The 26,728-nt window shown below is 33.5% G+C and overlaps 1 long non-coding RNA gene across 1 annotated transcript in view; it reads right to left on the bottom strand.

Annotated features, from left to right (window-relative positions):
* The window catches only part of LOC136793794 (uncharacterized), a 392,876-nt gene extending 370,613 nt beyond the window's left edge, over positions 1-22,263 (bottom strand). Inside the window, exon 1 of the long non-coding RNA XR_010839568.1 lies at positions 22,181-22,263. This is a non-coding gene — a long non-coding RNA (uncharacterized lncRNA). The remainder of the gene's footprint in view (positions 1-22,180) is intronic.
* Between the last annotated feature and the right edge of the window lie 4,465 nt (positions 22,264-26,728).

Genomic DNA, 26,728 nt, shown 5'->3' with positions numbered 1-26,728 from the left:
CTAACAGATTGGAAAATTCTGTTAAAAATTGAATTTCAAAAAGTTGAAAAGGTCTTCAACAAACTCATTTGTCAGGGATGTGTAGAAAGGGTGGCCTCATGGATTACTGATGGGATTATAAAATGGTACATGCCCCGTTATTATACCTGGCAGTTACATTACCAGAAATGTACCTTTATCTATATATCCATAGGTATATCACTTATGTAAGGTGACATTTATACAAGGTTGTTTCTTGCATAATTGTTTGTCTTAGAAAAATATAGAAAACCATAAAAAATTTTCTATAATGAATTTATTAATGATACATGTGCATCTCCAAGAAGAAAATAAATGGTGTATAAACAGTGAAAAATAAGAATCTATATCCGTATTTCCATAGAAATGCAAGAAGATACTAATAATAGTAATAATGGTAATAAGTAAAAGTAAATAGTAAATCACTTATGGTATAGACAATTATATCCTAGTTGGATACAGGATAAGGTACAAGGGAGAATTTACTTTTTACTTCATAATGCACCTTTATTTGTGAAATATGTGAATATAGGAACTATTCAAAAATACTTTTCTTGGAAAGAAACAGCATTTATTATTTAATTTGATGGATGACTTTTCACAAAATAATATAGCACAGGGGAAAATATTTCCTTCTCAAAACTAGTTATGACTCTTATAAATCAACCTTGTACTTTTAAAATGTATTTCTCAAAATCCTATATTAAATCCTAGAGTAATATGGAATACCCCTAAGTATACCCCATAAGAGTAAAGAAAAATTTGAGAAGGAGTGAATAAATTGTAATGAGAAGATTTATTGAATAAGGTAATTGGTTATCACCCTGATTTTCATGTGCTAGCTTCAATAACTGGTCAGTTGATTTTATTCCATAAGACAATAATATCATGGAAATATGAATCAGTCCAAGTCATACAGTGTGATTGAAATTAGACCTGGTGCAAAGGATTTCTATACTATTCTCTTCACTCCAATTTTCCTTCTTTTCCCATGTATGATTAAACTACCTTAAACTCCAATTCCACTACTGAGGGATATGCTTGATCTTTTTCCTTAAGTAGAAATGGGCATATTGGGAAACGTTAACATAATAAATAGTTGGTATCTCTTGTTCTAGCTTTATTTGGGAATAATTGGCTATACCCCTAAAAATTGTTTCTTTCTAAAAGTGTTAGGCAAATGCCATAGAAGTATGAGATTTAAGGATGAATATCTGAAAAGAATAAAAACAAAAATACAGGTAGTGCAATAAACTTTCCTTCTTTTTTAAACTTTCCTAAATTATGTTTGATGTTCAAAGAAAAAAGTGTAACATTGTCCGATGTGGACTTTAATATATGTGTGTACATAGAATATGTATGTAGTGGAAATATTTGACAATTATAATACTAAAAGAAGTGGATAACAGGATTAAAGTAAGGTCTCTACACTTAGCTGAAAAACATAGACACCAGGTGATATTTGCAGTGATAAAATAGTTCTGTATAGTGATAGCAGTGGTGGTAACAGGAATCTACATATGTGATAAAATGGCATAGAGGGCTTCCCTGGTGGCGCAGTGGTTGAGAATCCGCCTGCCGATGCAGGGGACGCGGGTTCGTGCCCCGGTCCGGGAAGATCCCACGTGCCGCGGAGCGGCTGGGCCCGTGAGCCGTGGCCGCTGAGCCTGTGCATCCGGAGCCTGTGCTCCGCAACGGGAGAGGCCACAACAGTGAGAGGCCCGCGTACCGCAAAATAAAAAAAAATGGCATAGAATTATAAACACGCATTACACTAGTGTCAGTTTCCTAGTTTTGATATTGTACTATATTTACACAAGATATAACCATGTGGAAACTGGGTGAAGAAAACATGGCACCTTTCAACTTTGTAATTTCCTATAAATCATTAATTGAAAATAAATTTCAATTATAATACAAGTTTGCTTAAGAAGCTGACCCTGTTTTCGTTCTAACACCCACAAAATTTGCACAGTGTTTCATGTTTTTCTTCAAATTGTGTATTTAGTGTACTGTGCCCAAATAGCAATCCACCTCCTTTTTTGTACTATGTAGAATTGAAATAGGTGATCTTAGATTGCAAATGATAGATCAGTATGTGATTAATGTTAAAAATTTGGCTTTCAATCCTTGTCAATACTTAACTGTCATTTTTCAATTTAAAATATTAATATATAACATTTAACACTTTATTCAAGAGAATGTCATATCTGATTTACTATCTACTTAGAAAAAGGATTTCTGAAGGAACTTCTGTATTAAGCTAAAATACATAGAAAATACATGCTAGCTTGTGTTAGAAATTTAGCAGTTTCTTACCTTCAGAGATTTCTATGCCAACACTCCCATTTCCCAGTCAACTAATATTTTTGCGTGATTTTTCAAATCACAATCATGTGAAATCACTGAGACCAAAATAATACATATTAATAAAATTACAATGTTAATTGTGAAGAAATTTATTTTGGCCAAAAACGCATCATTTTATTGCCTCTGTATCTCCTTGTGTGTCAGTTGATTTACATGGAAAATTAGTTGATAAAGAGCACTGCAGCTAAGATATCCCATAAAATTGTTATCTGATTGTCTCATTGAATTACAATTTTTCCTTCTACTTAGTCATGAGTAATACCTTTGGTCTAATTATCATATTTGTTTCAATAATAGACATAGTACTTCTCTTAATTTACTTAATATATTTCTATATTAAGCATAGAAACTTAATCAAATATAGAACTAGAGAGAAATATATAAAGTCAATATACTTTTTCATTTTATTAACTGATTTTCCATTCTTATTAGGCTGCCAAATTGAAATAGCTTAATATTTTTAAATTTCCAAGATGAAACACACACACACAGTAGTGAAAACATTAGAAAGGTTTTGTGAAGTCCATCTCAGTGTATTCAGCTGTTATAGCAATTCCTGATCAAGTAACTACAATCTTGTATCATCTTTATTGCAAATACCTAAGAAAATAAGTGAATTAATACAAGAATGTCAATGATGTTTCATTCACAAATTATGAAAGTAATAAAATTTTAATTCTTTAATGATATGAGATTAGTAAGTTATTTAGTTTTAGATCTTAATGCTAAGCATGGAACAAAGAAAGATGTTTCAGTCTCCCAGTGATATATCCAGGGATATATATGCAGTAGGGGGCAAGCCTCTATCAAAAGGAAATTGCCTATTATGCTAGAAAGTTCCTCATTCAATTGCATTCTTCGATACATCCTGGTGAGCTTATTAATATTTCAGGGAAACACAGAATCGAGTACAAGAAAGAAATGAAATCTGTCAATTAGATATCAGATATAGACTTTAAGACGATGCTAAGAATTCTCCCATCAAATACAATTTAACTATCTTAAATGAATCTTATAATTTGATCAGAGTAATCCCTTGAAAAATAACGTTACCATCCAAGAACATATATATTTCGAGAGAGATTTATTATGGTGCTAGAATTCAGATTTCCTGAAATAATATCAATTAACAGATATAGATATAATAAAAAAGAGAAAGACTAAAAAATTAACACTAGACATCTAACAATGTGTATGCATCTTGACAAAAGGAATGTAAGTGCTAAAATATAATTTTGCTATTATTGAGTATCTAAATAGAGATGGTCTGTAATTTGCCAAGCAAGTCGTAAAACACCCACTCACATAATAGTAATTGCCAAAGTTGATAAATCCCTATTTGTAGCAGAAAGTTCTATGTCTCAACAACAAAGATACTGAATATTTTAAGTTACATTCATAAAAAAATAGAATTTATAATGATCAGAGAAGTTCAGGATATTTGCATTAGATCCAAGGATCATCTACCTTGAAGGATAATCTTGCAAAATCTATGTCATGAGGGAAAAGGAAACCATAAGATTTGGGGAAATTAAGTTTCATAACTGAAGTTTCAATAATGTTACCATAGTTGAATAGGCCCCACGTGTCATATTGGAGAGTCAGCATAAATGACTAATTCATTGTGGTAAGAAAGCTGATGGGCTTCTTATACCAAGCTATCTAACGAGAGGGGAACCAGTCAGCTATTGAGGATTGTTTCATTGTACAGCTAGAGAAGTGGAACACCTAAAGGTCTGACCACACAGAAACAATTTTGAAGAAATAATATTTTCAGAGAAATTCAACAATATGAACCATCAACATCAGTGTCAACTGGGCAGATTCTTTAAATGAAACAACATTTGCAATTAGGAAGGTCCTTCGATATAAGGGGCAATACCAATAACGTCAGATTGGGTAAGTTAAACTTAAAATCACTGTCATGTCCATTTGAATCTCTACAGTGACTTGTCTTCTCATGACAGCCTCCTACCATTTTCTTGGAAATAAGCAACACAAGGTAACCTTGTGATAGGCAAAAGAAATACAGATTTTTACTCTTGGTGACTATAGATAATCCCTGGTTGACTCATGCTGTTTCTAAATTTATAGATAGTCATGATGAAACAGATATAGCAACTTCTATATTTAGAAATAAAACTATCACCACCACCAGCACCACCACCACCAACAATACAGGAAAAGCACCTCTTTGGGTGGGCAGTCTCTTTCTACAGCTTTCATTAGAAAAGGGTGTTGAGGAAACCTAGCACACGTAAGAGAAGAAACCTAAAGTTGTACCTTGATGAAAGACAAATGTTTGATACTTGTTCCAGGGCAGGTGAAAGGGCTTCCAATGTCATGTTTACTGATTTTCCACTTTACTTCTTTTGCAGAAAACATGAGTGGCAAGTAAAGAACTGTTTGATTAACTGCTGACTTAAACCTGAGGGTGCATACTCTGGCATCCCTCTCTGGCAGGCTCTTCTAACCTTTCTCCTATTATGCTTGCACACATTGGCTAATGTCAATTAATCACATAAATTGGAGACAATGTATTTTGGATAATTTCCCCCCTTTCTCATAAAGAGAATAAATTGTTCCAGACAGAGGGAGACAACATGCACAAATAATTCAGCTGAACTGTAACCCAGGGTGGACTTACTGCTGTCAAGGGGAAAGCTTGGGTTGTTGGTTCTTCTGAGCTGCCCAGCTCAGTGGTTTTTCTGTTCACAATGTCAGTCTTTTCTTGCAGGCTTAGTATTGTAATAGAGACTTCAGCTATAGAAAGAATATGGGGATCTATTTCATAGACTCTCTTTTGGGAAAAAATGTTCAATCTCCCTAACTTTCAGCATTAACTTTCTGCATAATTCTTCTCTTATGCCAGAATTTCTAGTTTGCCATTTGTAAAACTGAAATTAAATAAGGGTGTATAATATTAGCAAAATAATCAGTTAAAATATTCAAAGAAAAGTATATGAACCTGCTTTTAAAACCCACTAGCTACTTATAGAAGAATAAGTCAATAGGATCAAGTGAATCAAGTGAATAGGATCAACTACCAAAGAAAAGCAATCAGGGCCTTGGAGGTCAGCTGGTTGCCAATGGCCACAAGGAAGTATTTGTGATAAAATAAATATGGATATAAAGCCAAAGTCAGACAACCCTGGGCTTCTAGGAAACGTAATCCTCCAGTCAGTTAATAACAATACAGGAAGAACATGGTGTAGTCAGATTTACCCATAACAACTTCAAAGCATACAAAGTCGAAAGGCTTAGCAAGCAGCCTCAGTAGGAAATTCTAAGTACCCACTCCACTTCAGGAAGTGATTGAAAACCAACTCTTTAAATGTAAGAACTAAACTACATCTAAATTTATTGCCAGATTTTAATTGGACATTTTCAACAAAAGAGCAATTTAGTTGTGTTTTTATTTCAAATAGGTATTTTTTATTGAAGTACAGTCGATTTACAATATTATTAGTTTCAGTTGTACAACACCATTCAACATTTGTATCGATTATACTCCATTTAATGTTATTCCAAGATAATGGCTATATTCCCTGTGCTGTACAATATATCCTTGTAACTTATTTATTTTATATATAGTAGTTTGTACCTCTTAATCCCCAACCCCTATATCTTGCCTCTCCCCACTTCCCTCTCCCCACTGATAACCACTAGTTTGTTCTCTATATCTGTGAGTCTGTTTTTTTATATTCATTTATTTTTTTAAATTTCACGTATGAGTGATAACATACAGCATTTGTCTTGGTGTCTGACATATTTCACTAAACATGATACCCTCCATGGTGTTGCAAATGGTAAATTTTAAATATTTTTATGACTAATAGTTCATTATACATATTCCACATCTTTATCCATTTGTCTGTTGATGGACACTTATGTTGCTTCCATATCTTTGCTATTATAAATAATACTGCAACCCCTTAATTTATTGTATAATCTCATTTTTAATATTAGAGTTTTTGTTTTATGCTTTTTTAAAAATTTGGTCAATGAGTTTTTAAATTTCAATCAGAATTATTATCAAGAGACAACTATCTACATTTACATTTCTGCCCCAGAGCCATGTCAACTCTCCCACCCTCTGTCATAATGTTTGAAGAGATCTGGATGGTCCAAACATCGTGTAGAACAACAAATTGATATTTTGCTCATCAGGGCAGATGAACAAGAAATGGCTAGCTTGCTGAAAACCTTTGTAAGACACATGAGTCTCAGAAAGTGGAAGATAAACCCTAAAAATATTCTGAAGAATTCTATCGGTTAGACAAATGTCTAATGACATATCCATCTATTCTCCAATCCCAACACTTACCCTGTGGCAACCACTGATCTTTTTATTGTCTCCACAGTTTTGACTTTTCTGGAATGTTATATAGCTGGATTCATGCAGTGCGTAGCCTTTGCTGATTGGCTTCTTTCCTTTAGCCATATGCGTTTAAGATTCTACCATGTCGTTTCATGGCTTGAAAGCTCATTTCTTTTCAGTTGCTGAATGGTATACAATTGTATGGATGTACTAAAGTTTATCCATTCACCTACTAGAGAACATCTTCGTTGATTCTAAGTTTTGGCAATTATGAATAAAATTGCTATAAACATCTGTGTGCATAATTTTATGTGGACATATCTTTTCAACTCCTTTCAGTACCAAGGAGTATAATTGCTGGATTATGTGGTAAGAGTACGTTTAGTTTTGTAAGTGTGATTTTGGCAGTTTTCGTCTTTCAAAGGAGTGGACCAATTTATCTAGGCTATAAAATTTGTGGGCATAGAATTGTTCAGAGTATTCCTTTATTATTGTTTTAATGTCCATGGGATCTGTAATGATGCCCCCTCTTTTATTTCTGATATTAATATTTTTTGCCTTCTCTTTTTTCTTAGCCTGGCTAGAGGCTTATTATTTTTTTAACATCTTTATTGAAGTATAATTGCTTTACAATGGTGTGTTAGTTTCTGCTTTATAACAAAGTGAATCAGTTATACATATACACATGTTCCCATATCTCTCTTCATATTACTGATCTTTTTAAAGAAATAGCTTTTGGTTTCATTAACTTTCTCTATTGATTTCCTGTTTTCAGTTTCATAGATTTCTGTTCTAATTCTTATTTTTCAGCTCTCCTATTAGTTCTTAAATATTTCCAACACCTTTACCTTTGAAGTTTTTAAAATTAGATCTATAAGAAACTCACTTTAAATATAAAAATATGGATAGATTAAAAGTAAATGGATGAAGAAAGATACACCACACTAACACTAATTAAAGGAAAGCCGGAGTAGCTATATTAATTTCCAACAGAGCAGACTTCAAAGCACGTTATCAGGGATAAAGAAGGATATTATGTAATGATAAAGGGGTCAATTCTTCCAGAAGACATAACAATTCCTAACATGTATGCATCTATCAACAGTACCAAACTTTGTGGAGCAAAAACTGATAGAACTCCAAAGGAGAAATAGATTAATCCACTGTCATAGTTGGAGACTTTAACACTCCTCTCTCAGAAATGGACAGATTCAGCAGGCAGAAAATCAGTAAGGACACAGCTGAATTTAACACTTTCAATCAACTAGATATAATGGATTTGTAGATGACTTCAGCAGAATGCACATTTTTCTCAAGCTCACATGAAACATTCACCCAAATAAACCACATTCTGGACCACATAACACACTAACCAATTTAAAAGAATAGAATACTACAATGGATTTAAACTAGAAATCAATTACAGAAAGATGAAATTTCCCAAATATATGGAGATTAAACAAAGCACTTCTAAATAGCACATGAGTCAAAGAAGAAATCTCAAGATAAATTTAAAAATATTTTGAGGTAAATGAAAATGAAAACACAACTTATAACTTGTGGGATGCTGAGAAAGGAGTGCTTAGAGAAAAAATTATATCATTAGTATATTAGAAAAGAAGAAAGATATAAAGCTCATCATGCAAATTTCCACCTTAGGAACTTAGAAAAAGATGAACAACTTAAGCCTAAAGTAAGTAGAGAGTTTTTTTTAATATTTCATTTTTGTGAAAATTTATAAGGAGATTAGGAATTACTAAAATTTTACCTCTGTATTTTTTACTTAAAGAAAAATTAGAATAAGAACATTTAAATAGTACATATGAAAGTCTATTTTTAAAAAGAAATATATCTCTAAATATTATCTTCATAACCAACTAGTTCCATGTATAAAAATCTACATCTGAAATGTTTAATATTAATGATTGTTTGTGTGAAATAAAATCTGGAGTGGTTTTCTTTATGTAGGTTTTTAACATCTTGAATATATCATAAACAAATTATTACCTTGAAAAATACCAAAAATAAGAATTTGCTTAAGTATCCAGTTTCTGGTAACATGGGTAAAGAACCCAAATTAGTTTGACTCATTTGAGTAACCTGATTTCAAAAGTATCAAAGAAGTGTATGTGGATAGTTCCCTAAATTGAGGGTTTCCACATCTTTTTTTCCATTCTTATTCAGCTTTGTGGCTATTTAAATTTTCAAAACACAGAGTGTTGAAAGTAAATGTCAATTCTAAAATATTTCATTTGGGAAAGCTGTGAAATAAACAGAAATGTTTTGACTGGCATGACATAAAGGATGAAATATGGCCTAGAAATTAAACTTCTCATTTGCTCTTCTATGATTCTTTCTCAAAAATTAGCAAGTACCTTTGAAAAGCCCACAGTAATACCTAGTGCTTTATATTTGTTAATTTGCTGTTATGTGTTTCAGGGTCAGAATCTATAGGAGCTTCTAAAGGGAAATATTCACCACTGTCACCCGTTTACACTATGTCTAATAGGCTAACATTTATAATTTTAATATAATTAAAAATCATTCAGAATAGTCTGTTTCACTCATTTGATCTAAAGAAAATGAAACCACCCTCAAATTTATGGCTACTTTGTGCCTCAGGATGCAGTTAACAACTAAATGAGTAAATTCATGTAATTATCTTCTAAATTTCAACAGTTCTCGGTACTAAATAAGCTTGTTTCATTTATAGAATTAGTTCCTACTGAATATGCTACATGTTAGATGTGCCAGCCTAAAGGGTTAGAACAGTAATATTCTGAGTCCAGGGCCAAGTTTCTGCCCTGTTGCATAATCTTTCATTTGCTATGGGAGGTAGTATATTTTGCATAAAGAATATACGCTGTTAAGTCTGACAGAGCGGCTTTAAATTTCAGCTATGCCTCTTATTAACACTATGAGTTTGGGCAAATTAATACCACTGAACTTCATAGAAACCTCCTTTATAAATAGGAATAATGGTAATATTTCATTTCCTGTTTGATGCAAGAGTTAAGTGATACAAAGATATATTTTTATCACATCAATTGCAAAATGCCCTCATTCCACTATACCAGAGTACATGTGGCAACTTAAGCCATGACACAACACTTTCTGATCACTTATTTCATACTTAGAGTTCTTTTTAAAAGTAATTTAATAAATATTTACTGTATATTTTTATGTATATATAGTGATAAAGAGCTAAGCAAATTGATTATTCTTATATCATTTTCATACTCAGTGTCCAACTCTGCTGTTATTGTTTTAACTTGTCATTGTCAATGTGCATTTTCCTAGACATTTTCTGTCATAAAACACAATGAGCAGCATTTCTCAACCTGCTCTTCTATTTTCTCCAAGATTTCCTTCCAAGATGATGACCTCCATTTGCATAATTTCTTTATTTTAAAGCAATTTTAGACTTAGAAACCAGTTTCAAAGTAGCACTGAGCATTTCCAGGTAATTTCACCCGGCTCTTCCCAAAGTTATGGCATATAACCATAGTATAATTCTCAAAACTTAGAAATTAATATTGGTAGAATACTATCAACCAAACTGCAAACCTTATTGAATTTCACCAGTTTTCCCATGAGTATCTCTGTTTCAGATCAAATCAGAGTACTACCATTGCATCGAGTTGCCACTGTCACTGTAATAGCCCTCTTCATGTTATAGTTCCTCACTTCTTCCTAGTATTTCATGCCCTTGATACCTTTGAAGAGTCAAGGTCAGATATTGTGTGTTTGTCTGATCTTTTCTCATGATAGAGGTTATGAATAATTGGGTAGTATATCATATTCATTTTCTATTTCTGCTATGAAATATTACCACAAACCAATTGACCTAAAACAAAAGTTTATCATCTCACTCCTCTATAGAAAATCAGCCAAGGGATTTCCTTGATGGCACAGTGGTTGAGAGTCCACCTGCCAATGCAGGGGACATGGGTTCAATCCCTGGTCTAGGAGGATCTCACATGCCGTGGAGCAACTGAGGCCATGTGCCACAACTACTGAGCCTGATATCTAGAGCCCATGAGCCATAACTACTGAGCCTGTGTGCCACAACTACTGAAGCCTGTGTGCCCTAGAGCCCACATGCCACAACTACTGAGTCCACATGCCGCAACTACTGAAGCCCGCGTGCCTAGAGCCCCATGTTCCACAACAAGAGAAGACACGGCAGTGAGAAGCCTGTGCACCTCAACGAAGAGTAGCCCCAACTCACTGAAAATAGAAAAAAGCCCAGGCGCAGCAACGAAGATCCAACACAGCCAAAAATAAATAAAATCTACAAAAAGAAAGAAAATCGCCAAACCAATCTTGGAGACAATAGAGGAGCAGAAATCCAAGTTGGCTCTGCTGATTTTTCCTGCTCCAGATTTCACAGGTTGAAATCAAGATGTTGGCAGAGCTACTTTCCTTACTGGAGGTTTTGAGAAAGCCTACTTCTAACCTGATTTAGGTGGTTTTCTGAATTCAGGTCCCATTTCCTTCCTGGCTGTCAGCCAGAGTTGATTTTGGCTTGTAGAGGCAGTTTATATTCCTTCTGTTGCCCTCCTTTCTCCACTCTTAAACCAGCAACTGGGGAATCGAGTCTTTCTCATTCTTTAAATCTCTCTGAAGAGATAGTTAATAGCTGAACTAACTTTTAGAAACAGTATTTTAGCTATAAAGCAAAAGACAAAATGAGGGTATAGCAACAATGAATTTAGTTGGTAAATTTGTTTCTCACAGGGTATGCGTTAACAATTCTTAGACCCTAGGGTTGAACAAACAATAAATATGTTGTAGATAATGAGAGCCAGATACCTCACTGTTGGATAAAGATAATGGCACACCATTAGCAATAGGCAATACCTTGGACCAGACCTTAGATTCTAAGGACCATTTTCACGTCTATATACTTTAATAATTTTTAATATCACTATAATTTATCAATGGAAGGTTTTCAGGGAACAACCGTACTCATTTATTTCTCAAATTATCTTTAAATTATTTGACATTTAAATGTCAAATTGAACATTTACAGTAGCACAATGCATATATTCAATTGTTTTGGAAACAAACATCTGTGACCAAGTCCCCATATGCACAGTAAAAGCATTTACACTGCAACTGCCTTCTGGTCAATAAATGTAAAATACTGTCAACTGTATGATGCATCCTCATTTCAGAGGTGAAAAATGTGAACTAAAAATGTGACTTAGAATGAATGAAATACTGTAAATATAAAATGCATGTGACATACTAGTCAATTAAGTCTGGATGGATCACCAACTTAAACTTGGTTCCCTCTTTTTGCTCAAAGACTAAAAAACCTTACCTAATTTCACATTGAAATTACATCCCCATTGCAACCCTTTTACCTCACTACACATCACTGACAAAAATCATTATAACAGTCAACCAGCATAAATGTGTACCCGAAGAAATCCATTTTCCCCAACAATTGAAACATTGATAAATATATGAATATATTTCAATGTAGACTAAAATAAAATTGTATGAATTGCTAATTCACTATGCTGAGATTACACAAGCACATATATTCACACATGCACACCCACAAATAATTTGTATCCATGACAGTTAAAACAGCTTTAGTATTGGAAGATGTCATAAGAGACACTCAAAATTTAAGCCCTTTAAACCAATTTAACCTAGATTCTAAATTGTGCCCATTCATTTAAAATACGTCTCCTTAAATCACTATCATTAAATTACTTCTCTGTAAAATTGGTTTTAAAATCAAATATATTTTTATTCATGTTATAAATCTTTCAGCATGGGCTCTTTTGGGGTTCAATTTTTTGATTTTAGTATATAATGTTCTCACATTGGATGAGGAGTTAATTAATAGTTTGTCACATTTCTGTCACAAATAAATTCTAAGAATGATGTATTTGATTGAATGGCAATTCATAACCTTGTACAAAAGCACACAATAATTTCAACTAGAACTAAGCCTCAACACATATGGTTCCTTTCCATTATCAGCAAATGACTACAGGATGAACAAATGATTACTTGGCAGTCATTCTGACTCTAGGAAAAAAGAATCATTTGAAAACATTTTAAGAACTATAGAATTAATGAAAAATATTATGGCTTATGGTTATGTAGACACTTGATTTTTCACAATTTACTGATCTTCTCATAACACTGTTTCTCTTTCATATAAGTTACTTGCTCAAAATCATTTGGAATGCCATTATAATTGTCCTAGAAGAAGGTATTTCTAAAAGTCAAATAGTCTGTCTTTGGGTAGCAAATAAGCTTTGGAACTGTTGGTACCTGATAAAATATTGCTATCATCTTTTTAATTTTATAAAATAAGTTTAGTATCAGGGTAGAAAAACAAGACAATTCTAATTCATTTAGAGGCAGTAGTACAGAAGAACAAACACATACTTTGGTATCAGAAGCCCCCAGTCATATTTCCATATGTGACTTTCTAGCCACACAGTCTTCAACATGTTATTTAACTTTTTCCTTAGTTTCCTGATCTATAAAATAGGAAAAATAGTAACACACCATAGCACTGCTGTGATCATCATGTTCACGTATATAAAGTTCCTGATATAACAATGCTCAATGAGTAGTATTTCATGGATTCAAATGATTTATAATTCATACATATAAAAAGATTTCTTTTCACATTTGTCTATTAAGCATTTCAATGAAAGATTAAAACAGACTTACCTTTAAATTATTTATACATACACTAGGCAGTTTCCATTGAATTCTATTTTATTCTAATATTTAACTTTTCATATATAATCAACTGCTCCAACGAATGTAAGTGCACCTTAACGGTAGAGACATTCTTTAATATTCTTGCCCACCCTGGCACCAGTCTTTTTGATAAAAGTCCTGAAGAGCTTAAAAACTGACTCTAATAAAAACCAAAATCAAATCAACAAAAAATACTTGAAGTGTTACAATCATTAGAGATGTTCAAGACTAGCACACAAAATCTTTCCATAATACAATTTACTTTTATTTTTGCAATTAGGTAGCTGTTTTTCCCTTAGACAATGAGGATGATCTTTTCCTGCCAAACTAGATTGTGGTGGCTTCACTGCATTGCAAACATCATGTTCTTTCACTAGAAACCTAACAGATAGTCACAACAGATACATGGATGTAGAGAGCTCTCAGACCTCAGAAACATGTATGCAACTTGTGACAAATTACAGTGTATCTGAAGCAGGTTTTTTTTTAATAAGTCTAAACTATAGACAATTTCTGATGAACAAGACCATAATTCTCTACAGTGAAAAATAAGAGCCATGGCACATAGAAGCAATTATTTTGCTGCCAAATACAGGAATAGAAGAGATCAGTGAACAAAGTAGAATTTTGACAATAAGTGAAAAAGGAAAATACACTAAAACAAGTCCCTTAATTACCCCAGCAAAGAATTTCATCCATATTTACTAAGATAGAAAATTAAAATAGCATTTGCAGTTTCTTTTATGTACGAATAATAATTGTGCATTTCCCTCCTGAGTTCATCACTTCTCAAGTTCATCTGCTGATTTATTTATAACATCTTGGGTTCAATTTCATTGAATGCAATTTTTAAATCCATTTCCTAAATCCCATGCAAAGTGTACCCCATATGAAAGAGTCAGGATCTAGGTTTTTTGGAATGACAGATCAGGTAAGCAGCATTCAATGTAGAATTTTCTTTCTCTTGTTTGGCTACATAATATACTACACAAATATGTGATATTGCTTATAGAAAGTGATTAAGTTTTATCAGATTTAATAGATATGTGCATAAACCCAACCAGTTACATAAAAACCTTCCTTTTTCCTTTCATTTTACACCATCCTAGTCTGTTTATATTTTCTAAGTACGTGCACAGACTATTCCTTTTTCTGAGAGGTCAACAGAGAATCATCTAGTCAGTGGAATTATGCACTATATTTCTACACACTTGTCTCTAAATCCTATTAAATGATATTTTGGAGAAAAAAAAACACCAGCACTTAAAAATGACATTTAGAAAAGAAAACAAATATTTTAAAGGAATTTATACCAGTATATAAATACATGTATTAGTTACTATGTATATAAGAAATTTATGTAGTATGCTTCAAAATAGATGCCAAATTTAAGCCTACCTCTTCAACTGTTTTGAAATGTTGAAAAGACAAATTTCATTCAAGAAACAGGTCAAGCAAAAATCTATTTGTGTCAGCAGAAAGTCAGTTTGGTGAACTGTCAGTAAATCCCTAACAGCACAGAAGGAAAAAGCTATTTCAGTGGTGTATGTGAAAGAGCCTAAGCAGCTAAAACTTCAGAGCTAGGAGCAAAGCCTACAAGGCTTGCATTTGGAAACAAAAAACAAACAAAACAAAAAACCCGCATATTTTGCTATACAGCAAAATGATGCCAAAACCTTTTTGCTTTAGAAACACTCCTGAGAACTAAGGAGATACACAACCAACAAATCCTCCCATTTTAGTCTGAGATTCCATTTGATACTTTAAATCAGTAAATGTTAGAGCTGGAACAACCTTAGAGAGTATGTTATCCAACCTCCTCATTTTACAATAAAAGGTTCACTGGATTTGGAGTCCAAACACCCGAGTTAATTTCCTAAGCAATATTTAATGGTCGAGTTTCCTTAAGCATGCCATTTAAACTCTGAGCCTCATTCCCTATCTACAAAACAGACAAAATGATACCTACATTACAGGTTTGTAATGATAATTGTATTCGTTTTCTATTGCTGCTGTAACCAATTACCACAAACTTGGTGACTTAAAACAATCTTATTATCATAATTCTGGAGACCAGAAGTCTGAAAAGGGGTCACAGGAGGCTAAAATCAAGCTATTGGCAGGCCTGAGCTCCTTTTGGTGGCTCTAGGGGAGCATCTGTTACCTTACCTTTCCCAGCTTCCAGAGGCTGCCCGAATTTCTTGGCTCCTTGCACCCTTCTTCCCTCTCTGCTACTGACTCACCTGATCCTCTCTCGCGTGCGCACGCGCGCCCTCTCTCTCCCTTATAAGGAATTTTCTGTACATTGGGCCCACCTGGATAAACCAGAATACTCTCCCCATCCCAGGGTCAGCTGATCAGCAACATGAATTCTGTTTTTAACCTTAATTCCACTTAACAACATACTCACAGGTTCTGGGGATTAGGACATGGGCATCTTTGGAGGGGGGGAATTATTTTGCCTACCATTACAACTACTCAAATAATACATCACAAAGTACTTTATGTGTGTAAACAATTTCTGTTAGGAGAAGTAAGGAAACAATGTTCAAGTCTGCTGTTAATCAGCAGCAGAACTCACCTTGGCCCCAGGTCTCCTAAGTACCAGACCAGAATGTTATACACCACCACTTGAGGGATCTTGCAGGAAGTACGTATAAGCAAGACCATAAAGGTGGCTTAGATTCAGTAACAGACACAGGACACATATCTGCCCCCAATACTGGAGAGACAGGCAGTTGATTACAGAGAATCATGGCTTTCTGGAGCAGAAACTCATAATCATAAACTGCCATAGGAAAAATTGCTGGGGGGGAAAAACCTAAACTCTAACTGACACATTGTTGGAGGCTGAGTGCAGACAACTCTGATAGTTAAAAATTCCAAGGGTACCCAGTCTTGGGGTTCCCACAATATTGTGAGATTCACCTAGAGAGCTCAACCAGATTCCCACAGTAAATATCAGAGAAAAATTCCTTTTTGCTTCCTGACGGGAGAGGGAAAAAGAAACCCTTTTGAAATATGCCAGATAACTCTGCTCTTCTTAACAAGGACTACTCTCAGCAGAAACTAATTAAGAAGAGCCTAACCTGCTGGTGTTTTATCAGAGCCTACCTGACCTGAGAAAAGGAAACACCAAACTCCAGTTGGTTCTAGCGTTCCACAGGGAAGATGGGAAATACTCAAATCCAGCCCACACTAGCCACCCTGCTCCACCTAAGTGAGGAGAAGAAACTGAGAAACACTTTTGAAGTTCTCAGTCCAGAGGCATAGGCTTCCTGAAAGACAGAGACCTAATCTTAAAACTATAGGATAAGTCCCCTGCACTCACACCTCACTACCACATAATTAAGGTCTATTTACAGCAGTGTCTTTTACTTAGTCTATCATGTCCAGTTATCAAGAAAAAAAGTATAAGGTATACCAAAAGACAAAAACACATTTGAAGAGACAAAGCAAGCATCAGAACCATATATGGCAGAGATGTTGGAATTATCAGACCAGGAATTTAAAACATCTGTGATTAATATGCTAAGGGCTCTAATGGATAAAGGAGAAAAAATAAGAGAACAGGTGGATAATGTAAGCTAAAAGATGGAAATTCTATGAAAGAACCGAAAACAAATGCTAGATAAAAAACACTGTAAGAGAGGAGAAGAATACATTTGATGGGTTTATTGATAGACTGGTCAGGCTGCGTATATATCAATAGAATCCTCAAAAACTAAAAAGCAAAGAGAACAAAGATGAAAAACACAGAACAGAATATCCAAGGACTATGGAACAACTACAAAAGGTGTAACATATGCATAATGGGAATACCAGAAGGAGAAAAAAAGAGCGAAAGGAATGAAAGAACTATTTGAAACAATAATGACTGAAAATTTTCCCAAATTAATGTCAGGCACTAAACCATAGATCCAGGAAGCTGAGAGAAAATCAAGCATGATAAATCCCAATAAAGTAAATCTAGGCATGTCATTTTCACACTACAGAAAATCAAAGAAGAAAGTCCTTAAAAATATTAGAGGAAAAAAAAAAAAACCTTACTTATAGAGGAACAAATATAAAAATTATGTCTGACTTCTGCTCAGAAAACACATCAGTAATAAAGTGGAGTGAAATATTTAAAGTGCTCAGAGAAAATAAAATCCACCAACCTAGAATTCCATACCCTGAAAAATTATCCTTCAAAAGTGAAGAAATTAACACTTTCTCAGACAAACAAAAATTATTGCCAGTCAACCTGCCTTGAAAGAAATGGTAAAAGGAGTTCTTTAGAGACAAGGAAAATTATATAGATCAGAAACTCAGATCTACATAGAGAAAGGAAGGACATCAAAGATGGAACAAGTGAAAGTAAAACAAAAACTTTTATTTTTCTTATTCTTAATTGATCTAAGAGATAAGGTTGTTCAAAAGAATAGAAACAATGTATTTGACTTTATATTATAAATGTATATATACACATATATAAGTGAAACGAATGACAGCAATGATATAAGGGAGGGAAGGAAGAATTTAAATTATCTTGTTTTTATAATGTACTCACACTACCTGTGAAATTGTATAGTATAAGTTAAAAGTGGACTTGGATTAGTTGTAAATGAATATTGAAAACTCTAGGGCAACCACTTAAGGGTGGGGGGGAAGAACTGATATGCTAAGTATTATTAATCTGTGAAGCTAACACTTGTCAAGTGGTGCACAGGGTGCCGGATGGTGAGCCATGGTTCAACAATAGACTGCAAGAGAAAGTGAAATAGAGAAATTATTACTCACGGGTCCTGGAGGAAGTACCTGACAAATCTCGAGGGACCACAGGGAGAGATCAAGAAAGAGTGCAGACAGAGGGAGAGACAGACCTGGGGCCCATGCTTTTATTAGGGTATGTGAGTGGAGCAGTTTGGGGTTCCCACACTAAGGCTTGTATTAGTCAATTCAATCCAAAAGAGTGGTATTTTGGTAAGCCCCGTGGAGGTCTTATATAAGAGGTATATAAGGGGAAGGTATTGGGAGGCAGAGGAGACTGTTGATCACAAGGGCTATTGGGGAAATCATATCAGGAACTTAACATTTACTTGTGACTGCTGCAGCTGTTATTTAGAGCACGTACAATACTTGCATGAAGGGATAGTGTCAGTTTAAGGTCACTGCAGGCTGCATGACCAAATAGAATAGATGCCAAGGAAGCAATGCCATGGAGAAGCTTAACTAAACCCTCAAAACTAAGGAAGAATAGAAAATGGGATAATATAAAATGCTTACTTGAAGTCACAAAAGGCAGAAAAAGAGGAGAAGACAAGATTAGGAACAAAGAACAAAGGCCACAAATAGAACATACTAACGAATATGGTAGATATTAATCCAACAATATCAAGAATCAGTTTAAATGGCAATGGTCTAAATGTACCAATTAAATGATGAAGATTGTCAGGGTGGATTAAAAACATGACTCAACTATATTTTCTCTACAAGAAAACCATTTTAAATATAAAGACACATATAGATTATAAGTAACTGGAAGGAGGGTAACATAGTATGATAACACTAATCAAAAGAAAACAGGAATAGCTATTTTAACTTCAGACACAGAAGACTTCAGAGTAAGGACAGTTTTTAGAAATAATGAAAAATGTTACATAATGACAAAGGAGTCAGTTCTCCAGGAAGACATAACAATTCTTAATGTGTATGTGACTAACAGAGCATCACACTATGTGAAGCAAAAAACTGATAGACCTGAAAAGAGAAATAGATGAATCTGCTATCATAGTTGGAGACTTCAACAATCCTCTCTCAGAAATGGACAGATTCAGCAGGTAGAAAATCAGTAAGAATGTGGTTGAACTCAACAACACCATCAATAAACTAGATATAATTGACACCTATAGACCACTTTATCCAACAACAGCAGAATATGCATTTTTTGCAAAATCTCATGGTACATTTGCCAAGATAGACCACATTCTGGGTCATAAACATACCTTAACAAATTTAAAAGAATAGAAATCATACAACGTCTGCTCTCAGAATATAGTGGAATGAAATAGAAATCAATAACAGAAAGATAACTATATAAATCCAAAATAAATAGATGTTAAATATGATACTTCTAAATACTTAGGAATCAAAGAAGAAATCTCAAGAGAAATTTTTAAATATTTGAACTAAATGAAAATAAAAACATAATTTATCAAAATTTGTGGGATGCAGAGAAAGCAGTACTTCAAAGAAAATTTATAGTGTTTAATGTACATATTAGAAGTGAAGAAAGAACTAAAATCAATAATCTAAGTTTCCACCTTAAGAAGCTAGAAAAAGGAGAGAAAATTTCATCCAAAGTAAGTAGGACAAAAGAAATAATAAGAATTAGAGCAGAAATCAGTGAAATCGAAAGAGGAAATCAATACAACCAAAAGCTGGTTCTTTGAAAGGATCAATAAAATCTACAAGCTTCTAGCCAGATTACTTAAGAAAAAAAGAGATGATACAGATATTTAGGTAAGACTTTGGACTTTAGATTTTAGAATTGATGCTGGAATGAATTTAGACTTTAGGAGGTATTTGGATGGAATGAATGTATTTGGCATGGTAGAAGGACATGAATTTTGCATATCCAGAGGTGGAATATTGTGGACTGCATATTTGTCCCTCTCCATTCATATGTTGAAACCCTAATTCCCAGTGTGATGGTATTTGGAAATGGGGTATCTGGGAGATAATTAGGTCATGAGGGTGGAGCCCTTATGATAGAATTAGTGTCCTTATAATAAGGACAGGAAAGAGCTTCCTCTCTCTCTCTCTCTGGATGCCTCATCTGTTCCTCACTCTTTCCCTGCACGACCTCTCCCCTCTGCTAAGTAAAGACACAGTAAGTAGGCAGCTCTCTACAAGCCAGGATCCAGACACCAGACTTTCCAGTGCCTTGATCCTGGACTTCCCACCCATCAGATCTGTGAGTAAGCCATCTAGTCTATGGTATTTTTATTATAGAAGCAAGAAATGACTAAGACAGAAAGTAATACCACTTCCTTTCCAATTCTGAGTAGTTCTATATAGTCAAAGATTTGAATTTTTGTAGGTAATATAAGTTGGATCACTCAACACAGATTTCAGTTCCTTTATTTTTATCTTTTTCTTACCTGCTCCAGTGACTGGAAAACTAAAATGCATTTTCCTATGTTGCTAGATGGGTCAGAACATCAGCATTTTTCCAATAAGCCATAAGTAGAAGTACACAAGTACCATATTTTCTTTTTACTTCCTTCTAACTTCCTGGAATATATGTTATATCTGTAGCATAGCAGTTGTCACTAAGGATGATGGAGCAGAAAGAGAGAAAGCTCTTGGTTCCTTCATGTAAGTTTTCGGTTGCTATACTGCTTCTGGACTACCTACTTCCAGACTACTCTCATGCAAGAAAAAAATTAAGCCTCTTATTTACCTAAGTTCCTATAGTAGAGGTTACTGCAACGCACAGAAGAATTCTATCCTAATTGATGTACAGATCAGGGAAAAATTATACTTCTACTCCAGAGGCCTTTATGGATGTCTTTCTCCAAAGGCTTTTATGGATTCCTCTGTATGTGATTAAAGAATCGCTATCATTCTTCCTTTGTATTTTGTAACTTTGGAATAATGCTAGTATCAATTGGCTGTATGTTTCATTTACCTGAAAAGATCCTCACAAAGCTGTGTGTCTTTGAAGAGTAAAGAGAGTGCAATATTTACATTCTCTATTACGTTTAGGACAGTATTTTTTTAAGTAAATGCATAAATATATTTTATTTGAATTGAAGAATAAAGTAGAAAATCATAGTAAAAGAATATATGAAAAAGAATGTAAAAAAAATAATATATATATATGTATAACTGAATCACTTTACTGTACACCCAAAACTAACACAACATTGTAAATCAACTGTATTTCAATAAAAATTTTTAGAAGAAAAAGAATACTTTATGAAGATAAGTTTATTTTTCCTTAATGATAAAAAATACTTCATTTTAGACAATTAAAATTAGACAAGGAATAAAAAATATTTGAACCATATTATTTGTTTTTCATTTTATCTCAGAAATGCAATTATGATTTAAAAGTCTGTGTATTTACCAAGAGAATATAGTTGTTGGTTTAGCCTAAAGCATCAACACTTTCTAGCATCTATTAATTTTCTGGAAATGTCTTATGTCTCAATCATTATTGCTTAATTAAAATAGTTAACTTTAAAAGATGACAGATGTACCAAAATTCTTTTGAGCTTGAAATATTTTTCTATTTGTTTTAATACAGAAAATGTTGAATTGGGACAAAAAGTGGCAATAGGTAAAACTAACTTTGTAACTGACAGCTGAATTGAGTGCAAGAAATACAAAGGAGGCCAGCACAATGATGTAACTTTTAAAATTAATCCTCCTCTTTCATTTAGTTTTTGGTCTAAAATATGGGTCATGGAGAATTTTGCAACAATTTGAGCCAGAGTCAACCAACCCTCTCAGCAACATTCATTAACTTTTTATATCATTACCATCATTTACTAAAGAATTGTTCTCAAAATTCAGCAGGAAAGTTAATTGCATTCTTGACCTCCAATTTCTACCTGCTTTCCATTGGTTATCAGTGTGAGTGAGGAAAATTGAGAGGCAATTCACAGGAATTTATAAGTAATGTGAATATTTAATGTTACCTTCCCTTTCACTCACCAAGATTTAGACTGACATAATTACCTTTGTCTCCAGAGTAAAAAGGACCCCAAAACATTTGCAGAGTCATCTCCTATGAAGTTTCCTTTATAGATGCAAGGGACTTGAATATTCTGTTCTCAGTTGAAAAACATAAAAGAAATATTGTGTTAGACATAGAAATAACTCTCAAGGAATAGCAGAGAACTATAGTATATTCAGTACTTCATCCCTTCAACTAATGATGTTAATTTTAAATTAGCTGACCATTTACCTTGGTAGACACAAGTATGTTTCAGGCAGAGAATCCTCTAGATGCAATATAGTTTGAATTCTTCTATTTTTTTTGAAGGTGAGGAAATTATATGGAGAAATCATTTTTTGTCTGAATGATTTTAATTCATTCAGAGACTACAGTTTATAGAATTACATTGACACCAAGTTACTGAATTTCCATGACAATAAAATGTTTAAATTCCACAGTTATTGTTCTCATGTTAATTATATTTTGAGATCAAAGAGGATCTGAAGAGAACTACTGAGTACCTTCACTTTATGAAAATTCTAGCCATTTTATAATACTTAAAGATACGATGAACTCTCTGGTTACATATTGTCAACATTACATATATTGGATAACAAATGGATATATCTTAGTCCAGTTCCAGTGAAAGCCAAATTGGAACACAGGGTTCAAATGTTTTGGAACAATGTCCTTGCTCTGGACTGGAACTCAGTCCTCTGACCTTTCATGACCTAAAGGAATTGGCTTATGATTATTTGATTATGGAGGCTAAAAAGTTCCAAGATCTGCAGCAAGCTGAACGTCCCAGAGACCTGATGGCATGATTTCAGCTAGAGTCTGAAGACCTAAGAACTAGAAATTTGATGATGTAAGTTCCAGCCTGAGGGCCATCAGGTTTGAGACCCAAGAAGAACGAATGTTTCAGGTTGAGGCCAAAGGTAGGAAAAGACTAGAGTCCCAATTCAAGTAGTCAGGCAGGAGGAATTTCCTTTTATTAAACATTTTCGTTCTATTCAAGTCTTCAGTTGATTGGATGAAGCCCACCCATATTTGGGAGGGCAACCTGCTTTATTCAGTCTACCAATTAAAATTAATTAATCTCAACCAGAAACATTCTCACAGATGGACATTCCCAGAATAATGTTTAAACAAGTGTCTGGGTACCCCATGGCCTAGTCAAGTAGACACATAAAATTAACCATCACAGGGATCTACTGCCTGCACCAAGAAAAGAAAAGAAAATCTGAAGACTGAGTTAAAATCTGAAGAATGATGAACCATGGTTTCATCAACTGATATTTTTTTCTAATGTTAGTTGTTAGGATAACTAATACAGATAAACTTGTTATATTTAAATTCTACACTGTCAAAGAGAAATTGTACTAAACACTTGTTAAAAATGGTAAGGAAGACTTTATTCAAGAATATTATAATATGGGTCAAGGTTATTGCCATAGGGAAGAAAGACTGAACTCAACTAAAGGCAAAGAGTTTTTAAGTACTGATGTGAGTTAGTGGAAAAGTCCTAGAGGACATGAGAAGGGACGTTGTTCAGTGTGATTAGACCATCTCTGCTAATTGGTACTTAAAGAAATTAGGCTCATACCTTCCTATAGAGACTGGGAGACAGGGACCCAATCCTTCTTTGTAATTATATTTCAAAGGGATAGCTCTGCTCTCAAATTCGTGAGAAAGACATTCTTAGGATGCAAAATTTACAACAGGCTGGGAGAAAATTTACACCTCAAAAAGGCAGAAAAGGAATTTACAATTGCAAGTTTTCCAAAGTACATGCTTTAAGAAAAGGGAGGTCAGGGGCCTATAGTCTAACCAGCAGAGGCTCATCTTTGCAGGCAAACAGCTGGAAGATGGCTGCACGCTTTCTGATTACAACATCCTGAAAGAGTCTACCCTGCACCTGGTCCTCCATCTGAGGGGTGGCTGTTAATTATTCAGTCTTGCATTCATAATGCCCAATGATGGCATCACTCTGCACTCTAGCCATTTGCCCCAATTTAAGATTAGAAATGACCAGTTTCAGTAATAGCTGAACCTGTTCAAAATGTTAATAAAGGTTTTGTTGCATGGTTAAAAAAAAAAAAAAAAAGGGAAGAAAGCTGTGAAAAGTTTAGTCAACCTCAGGGGAACATTAAGGATGCCTTGGTCAATGCCAAAACTTAAAACTCTCGAGCTTATCATTAAAAGAAAAAAATGGGGATAAAGGGATATGGTATATCATTGCTAAATGCATACATTGCAGGATTATTTGTAAAAACTAAGAATTTTTATACTTAATTCCCTCATTTTTTTGCCACCAAATATTTAAAATTTGCCTGTTATGTGTCAACCAATGGTAGTATATACACTGCAGTGTGCTTTGAATATATATGAGATAATACTAATTAGCTGAAGCAAGTGATACCAGATTACTAGGTAATAACACTAAGTTTACTAGCATCCAGGGGACTTTTATAGCCACAAGCAGATGGAAGAGTTTTTAATCTACATTGAATAAAATTGACAGATAAAATGTTTACCTATTCCCTCTTGTTCTTGCTTCTTCATTATTGCACTTGCTTTCCCAAAAATTTTCTCCAAAAGATCTACATACTCAACGTTAATATTTCCCTTTATATTCTTAAAATTAGGAATAGCAGGTAAATTAAATGCATTTTGCTCTAAACAAAAGACAATATAATGCATGCTCTAGTGTTTTGGTTTTTTTTTTTAACTTTAGTATAGGTGATGATTCTGAGAAACAAATCTAGGGACTAAATATTTTGTATCCAACAGTATATTCTATATTACACCATATCTATGCAATAGTATAATTACATATAATAACATATCAAATTTAAGTTTCTTAAAATGCTAAATAATTGTGTAAATTATATGCTGTATTTCATCTCTTTTGTATTGTCCAGAAATATCCTAGTTTGTTTCTCCAGTTAGCAATACTTTAGCTCATATCCTCTGACCAACTCTAATTGCACTTCTATTCCATTTCTTTCACTGAATAATTTATTCATTTATTCAGCAAATATTTATTAAACACCAAGTACATATCAGGCATTGTGATAATTACTGAAAATACATAGAGAAATTAAGTACACTCAACGAGTTCTCATAATCACAGAAAGCAAAGTGACTAGGCCTGAGGGAGACAGAAGTTTTCACAGAGAAAGGGATATTTGATTTAATTACTTAAGACAGAGTGGAAGTTTCTTTGTTATCTTCTGGTATCCAGTGGGGTGAAAAAGCATCATAAATGCACAGTGGTAAATGATAAGGCTTTTCCAGTTTGTGAGAGATGCTTATTCAGGAGAATAAATAAGTAAGGGTTAGAAAAGATAAACTGTAAGCACAAATGTAGGCTTATATTACTAAATGTCTTATTAAGGAAAAATTATTTTTTCTGATGATACAACAAAGGAATATTCCAAAAAATGTATAAGATTTTTTGATAAAGTAATAAATGCTCAACCTGCATATAATTCTTAAAAATACTTACTTAGGATCTCTTTTACATCAAAAATCATGGCATATTTTAATGACACTCAAGGGTAACAAAATCCAGATAAGTTTTAAAATATTTGGTTAAATAAATTCCAGAAATAAGCTATCACTGCTTATATAATGATTATTTTCATGTGATTACAAGATATTCATGTAAACATTGAGTGAGAAATGATCCAGCTATCCAGCTAAACCTTGTATGTGTATAAATTATGCATTTTGAACATACCTTACATATAACACATATAATATGAGCATTAATTTAATCAAAAGAATTAAGAAATTTTAAAATATCTCAATGTGTAAAAACTAAAAATCCCTAGGAAAAAAATGCCAATCAATCATTAAAGAGAATAATAAGAGTCTCAAATCTAAATGAAAATTGTTGACTATAAATGGGAATATAAATCAATTAATAAATAGAAAAGCAATAAACAAATAGAAACATCAGATCAAAATATTATCAAGCATTAATCAAAGTGGAAAAGCATGCTCCAAAATATGCATTCCAATTATCTCTACAAAGCAAAATATTGACAACAATAAACACTTTGAATACATACAATACTAAATAATTCATAACTATTAAAATCTGTTAGAAAAGAAAACATTGAATATATGATACACTGGCTACATCTAGTTATTCTATTGAAGAATTGTGAAAGCTGTAGTATTTCTGTTTTCATTTAAATAGAACTTTGGTAAAACTATGTGAATTCATAGAGTTGTTAATACCAGTGAAATGGAATATGTCTCTGAAACTTTAGGAAAAAAAAAATCCCAGTAAACAGATAGTCATGACTTCAGACATCTGAGTTTTGCAGTGTAAAGGAATAATTTCATTCAAACATTAAATCATAATTTAGAAATGTAGAAGACTATTCATACATTTATCATAGTTCAATAAGATAATGCATTCACATAGGAATGGGGTAATCTACTCCCTCAGTTAAATAGTGCCTGCTTTAAAAATTATCAAATTTAAAATTTTATTTTATGGGTCAATAAAAGATCATACACGAGATAAGGTATAATTAAGAAAATAAGACATA

The sequence above is a fragment of the Kogia breviceps genome, chromosome 3, assembly GCF_026419965.1.
Source record: "Kogia breviceps isolate mKogBre1 chromosome 3, mKogBre1 haplotype 1, whole genome shotgun sequence".
Taxonomy (NCBI): domain Eukaryota; kingdom Metazoa; phylum Chordata; class Mammalia; order Artiodactyla; family Physeteridae; genus Kogia; species Kogia breviceps.
This window is presented reverse-complemented; position numbering and strand designations above follow the sequence as displayed.